The sequence below is a fragment of the Rhinopithecus roxellana genome, chromosome 12 (assembly GCF_007565055.1).
Source record: "Rhinopithecus roxellana isolate Shanxi Qingling chromosome 12, ASM756505v1, whole genome shotgun sequence".
Taxonomy (NCBI): domain Eukaryota; kingdom Metazoa; phylum Chordata; class Mammalia; order Primates; family Cercopithecidae; genus Rhinopithecus; species Rhinopithecus roxellana.
Genome location: NC_044560.1, coordinates 28,092,715 through 28,102,444, shown reverse-complemented (window position 1 = coordinate 28,102,444; position 9,730 = coordinate 28,092,715).

Genomic DNA, 9,730 nt, shown 5'->3' with positions numbered 1-9,730 from the left:
TGCGGTCCCTTAACTCCACGTCACTGTAAAGCAATAGCTGTCATTGCTTGAGCACAGCCGATGTGCCAGGCGTCAGAGGTGCACTGTGGTGAATACACACTGTCCTCGAAAGAACCCTAGAACTTTGTATGACTGCTGTTGTTACTGGGGGAACACTATGCAAATGAGGAAATTGGGGCCGCAAGTGGAGTCAGAGCGTCAACAGGACAGGGAGCCTGCGGGGTTGGAACCCATGTCTGCCTGGTCCCTTACCGTGCTCCTCGCTGCATGGATGACAGAGGGAGGAAGGAGGGAGAAATGGAGGGAAATGGAAAAAGGGGAAGCACAGCAGTGGCAGGGCAAGTGAATGACCAGGACTTGATTTGGTGAAGCTGAGAGCTAGAAGGGATTTTTAGAAAACCATGATTTCAATTTTTCTTAAAAAATAAATAAATAGGCCGGGCGCGGTGGCTCAAGCCTGTAATCCCAGCACTTTGGGAGGCCGAGACGGGTGGATCACGAGGTCAGGAGATCGAGACCATCCTGGCCAATACGGTGAAACCCCGTCTCTACTAAAAAATACAAAAAACTAGCCGGGCGAGGTGGCGGGCGCCTGTAGTCCCAGCTACTTGGGAGGCTGAGGCAGGAGAATGGCATGAACCCAGGAGGTGGAGCTTGCAGTGAGCTGAGATCTGGCCACTGCACTCCAGCCTGGGCGACAGAGCGAGACTCTGCCTCAAAAAAAAAAAAAAAAATAAATAAATAAATAAATAAATAAATAAATAAATAAAGGCGAAAGAGATCAGGCGTGGTGACTCATGCCTATAATCCCAACACTTGGGAGGCTGAGGTAGGTGGATCACCTGAGGTCAGGAGGTTTAGACCAGCCTGGCCAACATGGCAAAAACCTGTCTCTACTAAAAGTTAGCCCCGGGGGTGGTGGCGGTGGATCCCTGTAATCCCAGCTACTGAGGCTGAGGCAGGAGAATCGCTTGAACCTGGGAAGTAGAGGTTGCAGTGAGCCGAGATCGCGCCACTGCACTCCAGTCTGGGCCACAGATCAAGACTCCACCTCAAAAAAAAAAAAAAAAAAAAAAAAAAAAAAAAAAAAAAAAGAAGAGGAAGCGGAGGGCAGAAGTGCAGAAAACAGAAGGAAAAAAAAGAACAATAAGAGGAGAGGAGGAGGATAAGGAGAAAGAAGAGGGAGAGGAGGAGGAAAATAAAGAGAAAAGGAAGAGAAGGAAGAAGAAAAGAACAAAAAGAGAAGGGGAGGAGAAAGAGGAGGAGGAAGAATGAGAAGGCAGAATGAGAAGGAAAAAGAGGTGGAGGAGGAGGAGGAGGAGGAGGAGGCTCCAGGCTGTGGATGAACCTGCCCATCATTGAGCGCTGGAGAACCTCAGGAACACCAGGGGAACTGTGGCTGGAGCAGGCGTGGGCTGGGGAATGACATCGAGAGTAGTTGGGGCCGTCGCCCTGCCCCGCGGTACCCAGCACCAGCTCTCCGGTCAGAACAGGAAAACGCGGAGCGACTCGGTTCGGGGACAGCGCGGAGATGCGACCTTTGTGCCGCCGCCTGCAGGCAGAGGGACTCGGAGATCAGGCCGCAGAAGCAGAAGGCAGACAGGAAGGAGGAGGAACCCAAGGAGCCTCGTGGCTTCGTGTCCCACCCTCCTGCCCTTGGCCCGCGTGCCTGGAGCCAGCCCCACCGCGCCGGCATTTCCTCCTGCGGGACCCTTGGCCCTGGGTCTGCAGCGGGTCCTGCGGAGCTTCCTCCCCTCAGGCAGCCTGTCTCCCCCTGGCCACTCCCGCGGGTGAGGGGGTTACCTGTTCCCAGTGATTTTTATTCACTTTGCTCTCTCCCGCCTCCTGTTCCCCATTCTCCTGCCTCAGTTGTGTGACCTTGAGCAAATTTCTCAACCTCCCTAACTCCGTTTTTCCAAGTACATCTTATAGGTACAGTAACACCATACGTCTTCCTCGTTGAGTGAGGATTAAATGAGACAATGAGCATGAAGTAGGTAGCTCAATGGCTGGCACATAGTTCTCAAGAAAGTAGGAATTGTTAATGATCAGACTTACTGGTTTGAAATGTTCCTTCCCTACCTCCCACACTGATCATCAGCAGAGCGACCACAGGGCAGGTCATGACAGAAAGGAGAAAAATGCATGAGCTGCCTACCAAATGTGTTCCCAAATACTGACGGTCATCTGAGAGTCATCTTACCTGTGACATCTGTGGGATCCCTCCTTGCCCCACTTTGGCAGAAATTGGCTGAATGTGAGAGTGTCACACCATAAAAATCAGACTGCTGATCCCCTCCTAACACTTTGAAAGTCACCATCAACCAAGTAACCCCCTCCTTTACATGTGGTACTCTGTTTAACATTGCAGTGTGACATTTAACTGGGCCGTATTTCATTTAACTAAATGCCAATCACTAATCTACGTTTTGGACATTCTGTAGGCAGAGACATTACTTCCTCTGAAAATGACATAGTTTCCCAGCACAGTAATTAGCTCACTTTCTCAGGCTTCCATGCCAGTAACATAAGAGTCTTTACTGAGCTAAAAGAGTCTCAACATTAGTTTTGCCAGCCCACAGTTAAACAAAATCAACCACTTCAGAATTATGCTACTGAAGGCTATGCTCAACTTTATTCAGGCGTTTAAAAAATTCATGGCCGGGAACAGTGGCTCACACCTGTAATCTCAGCACTTAGGGAGGCTGAGGTGGGAGGATCGCTTGAGCCCAAGATTTCAAGACCATCTGGGCAAGATGCCCAGCCCCGTCTCTACAAAAAATCCAAGAATCAGCTGGATGTGGTGGCATGCATCTGTGGTTCCAACTACTCGGGAGGCTGGGATGAGAGGATTGCTTGAGCCTGGGAGGTCGAGGCTGCAGTCAGCCATGTTTGCACCCGTGCACTCCAGCCTGGGCAACAAAACTAGACTGTCTCAAAAAAAAAAAAAAAAAAAAAAAGGAAGAAAGAAAGAATTCATCTTACTGCATGCATTTTTGTGTGGTATAAAATCATCATAGTAAGCTAAGGCAAATTATATAGTTAACCAGATATACATATTATCTAAGCTAGCCAAAGGTGTAATACTCTTTTGGTATGATTTTCATTTGCTTTATAATATATATCATATTGCTTTATCCATTGTAGCCCTGTAATCTTTCAAATGCAATGACATTTTTCTATTCCATAAAACCATTTCAAACTAAATCAGAGATGACCCCAACAAGACAGCAACACGTTAGCCGTATTAATAATACATTTCATTACATCCTAAACATCTCATTCTAAACCAAGAAATAGGCCGGGCATGGTGGCTCATGCCTGTAATCCCAGCACTTTGGGAGGCCAAGGCGGATGGATCACAAGGTCAGGAGATAGAGATCACCCTGGCTAACACAGTGAAACCCCGTCTCTACTAAAAATGCAACAAACAAACAAAAAAAACTTTAACTGGGCGCTGTGGCGGGCGCCTGTAGTCCCAGCTACTCGGGAGGCTGAGGCAGGAGAATGGCGTGAACCCAGGAGGCGGAGCTTGCAGTGAGCCGAGATCGTGCCACTGCACTCCAGCCTGGGCTACAGAGTGAGACTCCGTCTCAAAAAAAAATAAAAATAAATAAATAAATAAATAAATAAACCAAGAAATAGATTTTATTTCATTTTGATTGACTATAGGTCTAATCTTGAATATCTCAAGTAGCTAAATACTTTGAGGCTAAATAGCATGAAGACCCAACAATTCTCAACAAGATAAAGAAGACATTTAGAAAGAGAAAGCCCTCAAAATAAGCTTCCTATAAAATATTCTTCCGTCCTTCCAGGGCGCATCTTAGAGCGAATCTCATCTGTGGGATATTCACTATTTACACTTGTTATCTGCCCAAAAGAGCTATTCTTTCAAGATTCAATGTCACCACCCCTAGCCCAAACACCCAAACTAGTAGTCACTATTAAGACATATCTGGTGCTTGTGATGTCAGTAGGTGTTCTGAGGCCTGGGAAGGAGTACATTGTTTTTAAACCTGGAACAAAGAAAATGAGTAGGAAATCAAAGAGGAGGCAGAGTACGGAGAAGGAAGTACGAATCATAAGGAGAGGCAGGTGTCAGCGGTCGTCGACTTTGCTCACCTTTCCTCCTTGTTCTGCCCTTTCTCCAGGTGGCATCCACTCATATAATAAGGCTCATCAACAGTTGTCTCCAACTTCAGACCACCTCCAACACTGTGCAATCCCCAGGACAAGAGTACAAACAGAGGCCTGCTTACCATGTGTCCAAATATTTAGAAATTGTTCATCAATCCAAATACGCTGTTAAGTATGTTCTGTCCAGAGAAGAGACACAAACACACACACAATGAACACAGAGGTGCGTCTGTGACTGGGTGTCTGGTGCGTGGTGCTGGCATAGGGACGCATAACTTGGCTCCATCTGCTCTCTGGACCCACACTGCCAGGCCTGGGTGAAGACTCCCCCACATCACTAGATCCATGTCCTTGAAACTCCACTTGAGGGTGACTCCGTGCTGTGAGGGTTGTGGGCTGTGCTGTTGCCTCCAAGGACGGCAGGGAGTGTGTGAGCCGTAGGAGTACCAGGCAGACAAAAGGCAAGTGCTGTGAGGGTTGTGGGCTGTGCTGTTGCCTGCAAGAACAACAGGAAAGGTGTGAGCCATAGGAGTACCAGGCAGACAAATGGCAAGTGGATTTGTCAAATCCATCTCAGATACTAAGGGTGTAACAGATTCTTGTATAATCTATCATAATGCAAGAATATCACTGTGGTATTTCCCAGCAGTTCCAAGCATCCACCTTTTTTTTTTTTTTTTGAGACAGGTTCTCACTCTGGAGACCTCACCCAGGCTGGAGTGCAGTGGTGCAATCTTGGCTTACTGCAGCTTCCGCCTCCAGGGTTCAAGGGATTCTTCTGCCTCAGCCTCCCGAGTAGCTGGGACTACAGGTGTGCACCAGCTAAGCTTTGTATTTTTTTGTAGCAAGGGGTTTTGCCATGTTGCTCAGGCTGGTTATCCACTTGCTTGATCCTATTTATGGTCCACTTGGCGGTTTTGGAAGTTCTTGTATATTGCCATGGAATTCACAGCAGCTATGCACAAAGTCTGAGGAAGTCTTTGTAATGTTAAACAATTCATATTATTCTTGAATATGCACATATGTAATATGTAGAATAAGAACTGCAGCATTAATTCTTTACTAGAATCACCTAGGACTGAGCCTCGGAATGACGATTTCAATTTTTATAAAAATATTTAAAACAATGTAAATTTCAAAAGGTTAAAAATCTCAGTTCTTTAATAAAAATAAGTTTTAAATACTTGATATTTATCCACTATAATTTGTTTTTAATTCTAATAATTTTGAAACTTTTAGAAAAATGAAAAAACGAACATAAAAACAAATTTAAAATTTTACATACTCAAATTCACATTTTATATTAAATACATACAAATGCTGTATATGTTAAGTATAACTATATTTTATTTCTTAATCCTTTAGGTCATTACTGTCCAAACACAAATTATGCAAAATTATCTATTGTAACAAATGAAAGCAAGAAAAATAAATTTTATGGGTAAAAATACGGTAATTTATGAACTATGTGTGTCTTTTTTTTTTTTTTTTTTTTTTTTTTGCGACAAAGTCTCGCTCTGTCGCCCAGGATGGAGTGCAGTGATGTGATCCTGGCTCACTGCAACCTCTGCCTCCTGGGTTCAAGTGATTCTCCCCACTCAGCCTTCCGAGTAGCTGGGACTACAGGTGTGCGCCACCACACCCGGCTAATTTTTGTATTTTTAGTAGAGACGGGGTTTCACCGCATTTGCCAGGATGGTCTCAAACTCCTGAGCTGAGGTGATCTGCCCGCCTCGGCCTCCCAAAGTGCTGGGATTACAGGCGTGAGTCACCATGCCTGGTCCTGTATGCCTTTATTTACCACTAAGTTAAACATTTTCAGGTCATCAGAAAACATCTATACATCTGTAATATTAAACTTGGTCATCTTTGCCAACTTTGTCACATAAATATAATTGGTTATTTAGTTACTTTGAAGACTTCTCTGTGAAGTAGAATATTCTCCTTGTGTTTGATTTGCCACTATTAAATATTCAGACATGGTGTGTGGGTTCCATTTCTATATTTGCTGCAGGACCCAAAAGTGTTAGAGCCAGTGCTGAGAGACACGCAGTTGGTAGTCAATAAACCTTTATCAAATGAACAAATAAATACACGAATGTGTTCACTCCAGTCCTGCAGTCTGCTTATCTCTTCATGACCTAACATTTCATTTTCACTCTGCAGTCTGCCTATCTCTTCATGACCTAACATTTCATTTTCACTCTCTTCCTGGGGAAGTCATTCTGGCATGCAGACCCCAACCTGAGCTGCCATTGTCCTTTCTCAGGTCTCATGTAAAATGCTTTTCCGATCACGGCTAACACTGGCTGAGGGCTTACTACGTGCACGGCACTGGTCTATGTGTCTACATGAGTTCCCACAATTATACCCTAGGACAGCCTTTGTCCCTATTTCACAGGTGAGGAAACAAGGGCACAGAGAAGCCAGGTGGCCTGCCCGGTGTCACCTGACTGGTAAGGAGATGAGAAAGGGTTAGAAACTTGGCTGTCTGGCTGCAGAACCCATGGTCTTAACCTGCCTGTGCCCAAGGCCCCGTTCACTTGTGGGTCCTATGCTTGTGGAGCCCTCAGAATAGGATTTGTAATTCATAAAAGATACTACAAAAGATTACAAAAGAAACCAACTGAATTGAAATGTACCTGCCAAATATCTTAAAAGCCAATTTGTGATGCGCTAATGTATGGACTTAACATATATCTGGCATAATTTCAACTTAATCATGAGTTGACATGGTATTCTGGGATATCTGCAAGAACTGTAATGTGATATGAATGTGACTTTCAGTACTATTGGTCCCAAGCCATGAGTACTGTTCCTTCAGCTATGCTTTTTGAATTACTATATTCAAAATGGGAGGAAATGTTAGATTTCCATGAGAGGTTAGTGAAAATAAAGATGGAATTTTACACCTAAGTTCACAGACTCCCTGATTTTTATCTGTGCACTCTTGGGTGTCTGTGGACCTTAGGGTCACAACCCCTGCATGAAGTCTCTTTGCTGTCGCTCATGCGCTTAAACAGTTTGAGCTCTGGGAACTTGCTCTTACTCTAAGAGCAAGCTTCACTTTGATTATTTCTCCAGATGCTGTCATTGTATCTTAAGGCAAAAACTCTATGTCATTTCTGTCCCTCGCCATCCTCACCAAGATGGCACGTGTTTATGGTGTATCACTTTCTGTGGTCCATTCCTCTGGTCCTTTCGTCACTGAATGTAAACAGATTGTGACTACTGATAAATAAATGTTTTCTTTTTCTTTTTTTTTTTGAGGCAGAGTCTCACTCTGTCGCCGGGGCTGGAGTGCAGTGGCCGGATCTCAGCTCACTGCAAGCTCCGCCTCCCGGGTTTACGCCATTCTCCTGCCTCAGCCTCCCGAGTAGCTGGGACTACAGGCGCCCGCCACTTCGCCCGGCTAGTTTTTTTGTATTTTTAGTAGAGACGGGGTTTCACCGTGTTAGCCAGGATGGTCTCGATCTCCTGACCTCGTGATCCGCCCGTCTCGGCCTCCCAAAGTGCTGGGATTACAGGCTTGAGCCACCGCGCCCGGCCAATAAATGTTTTCTAATAATGATAGCTGATAATTACGGGTGGCTTCCTGCATTGCAGATGTTATGCGAAACACTTTCAATGTTTTATTTAGCCTCAGAAGACAGATTTTGTTTCCTTCTGAAGAGGCTAAATAAAATATTTGAAGTGTTTAGCATAGGCCGGGTGTGGTGGCTCATCCCTGTAATCCCAGCACTTTAGGAGGCTGAGGTGGGCGGATCACCTGAGGTCAGGAGTTTGAGACCAGCCTGACCAACATGGTGAAATCTCATCTCTACTAAAAATACAAAAATTAGCTGGGCATGGTGGTGGGCGCCTGTAGTCCCAGCTACTTGGGAGGCTGAGGTGGGAGAATCACTTGAACCTGGGAAGCAGAGGTTACAGTGAGCTGAGATCACACCACTGCACTCTAGCCTGGGCAACAGACTGAGACTCCGTCTCACAGATGCACACAAAAAAATGTTGAGCATAACATCTGCAATGCAGGAACTCCATGAGGTAAGAATTATTGTTACTATTCTAATGTGAAGAAACAGAAGCCAAGGGAGTTATATTCCTGAGGTAAGGATTAAGGGCAGCATTTGAGGGTTTACTCCAGGCCAGTGTTCCAGCTTTACCTATATTAATTCATTTAATCCTCATAGTGACCCTGTGAAGTACACAGGCTCTGTGATCCCCGTTTTATAGATGGGGAACCTGAGGCATGAGGGATAACTCATTTGTTCAAGATTACTTAGCTAGCATGGGACAGAGCTGGGCTTAAATCCAGACAGGCTGGACTCAGAGAGCGAGAACAGGCTCTGCCACCACACCATACTGCCACATTTAAGGAATGGAGACAACAGGGATGGAAATGGATGTTGTCTCATTCCAAAGCTACCTTAACATCTGGCCAAGAGGTATGACTAACATAGGAGCTAACTGTAATGGTGCATTCCTGTGAATTAGTAACAAGATTTGTTGACTCAGCAACCAAGGGTAAGACTGTCAATTCAGTGGTTTAAGAGCTGAGTTGGAAACCACATCAGAGCTCATCTACATGAATGACTATCAAGAAACTGACGATCAATTTAAACTTTGAGAAATGTGATGAAGAGCAGAATGGATAGCCTCATAGTAGTCACTTTTTGGAGGAAGTTAGACTCGCTTAAAATAAGAGCACATAATCAAAAACCATTAAGTAAACACGTGCTCTTTATTTTTAAATTCGGATGGAGAGAGAGAGTTGCTACATGCCATTAAGGGGAAAACTATTCTTTGGGGTGCAAGTGACAACTGTGATCAAAGCAGTATCACCCCAAAAGGCAACATTATCCTGAAGTAACATGCCTTTGTACTGAAGGCCAGCTTCTGGCTGTGGGGTACTAGCTCCCCATCCCCAGCACTCACCTTAGCCCTTGGGAAGGAAAGTACTATTAAAATTAAGGAATACACAAATTCATCCCAACTACCGTCAATTAGCATTCAAGTGTTCTTATTCAACAAATCAAAAGCAAGGCAACACCAGGAGATGGATTTTGTTTCCTTCTGAGCTTTTTAATGGTGATCAGCATTTTCTACCAAATAATTCCACGCAAAAGTCGTTCTCCACAAGATCGTCTCCTGTTCTTCTGTGCTTCCACAGGCGGGAGCCACTGCACCTGGCCACTCCATCTTATTTGGGTTTTCTCCTCAGAAAACAGCATTATTTGACCAGTGTCTACACGAGCACCCTCCCCCCATCATTATTCTCCATTTTCTCTCCCTCCTTTGTTTTCCTTCATAGTACATACCACCACCTGGCATGCTATTTATTTGTGCTTTTGTTTATTGCCTGTCTTTCCTCATGGAACATAAACTCCATGAGAGGGGACGCTGTTCACTGCTGCATCCCTGGCACCCAGAGCACTCCTGAGAACACATGACAAGCGCTCCATAAATACTTCTGGAATGAGTTTTACTGTCTTGTGAGGCATATATAGATAAAGTGCCATCCCAACAATCTTCCCAGCCTTGAGTGGAAGGAACTAAGATAAGGCCACACAGCCCTACAGATTCTATAATA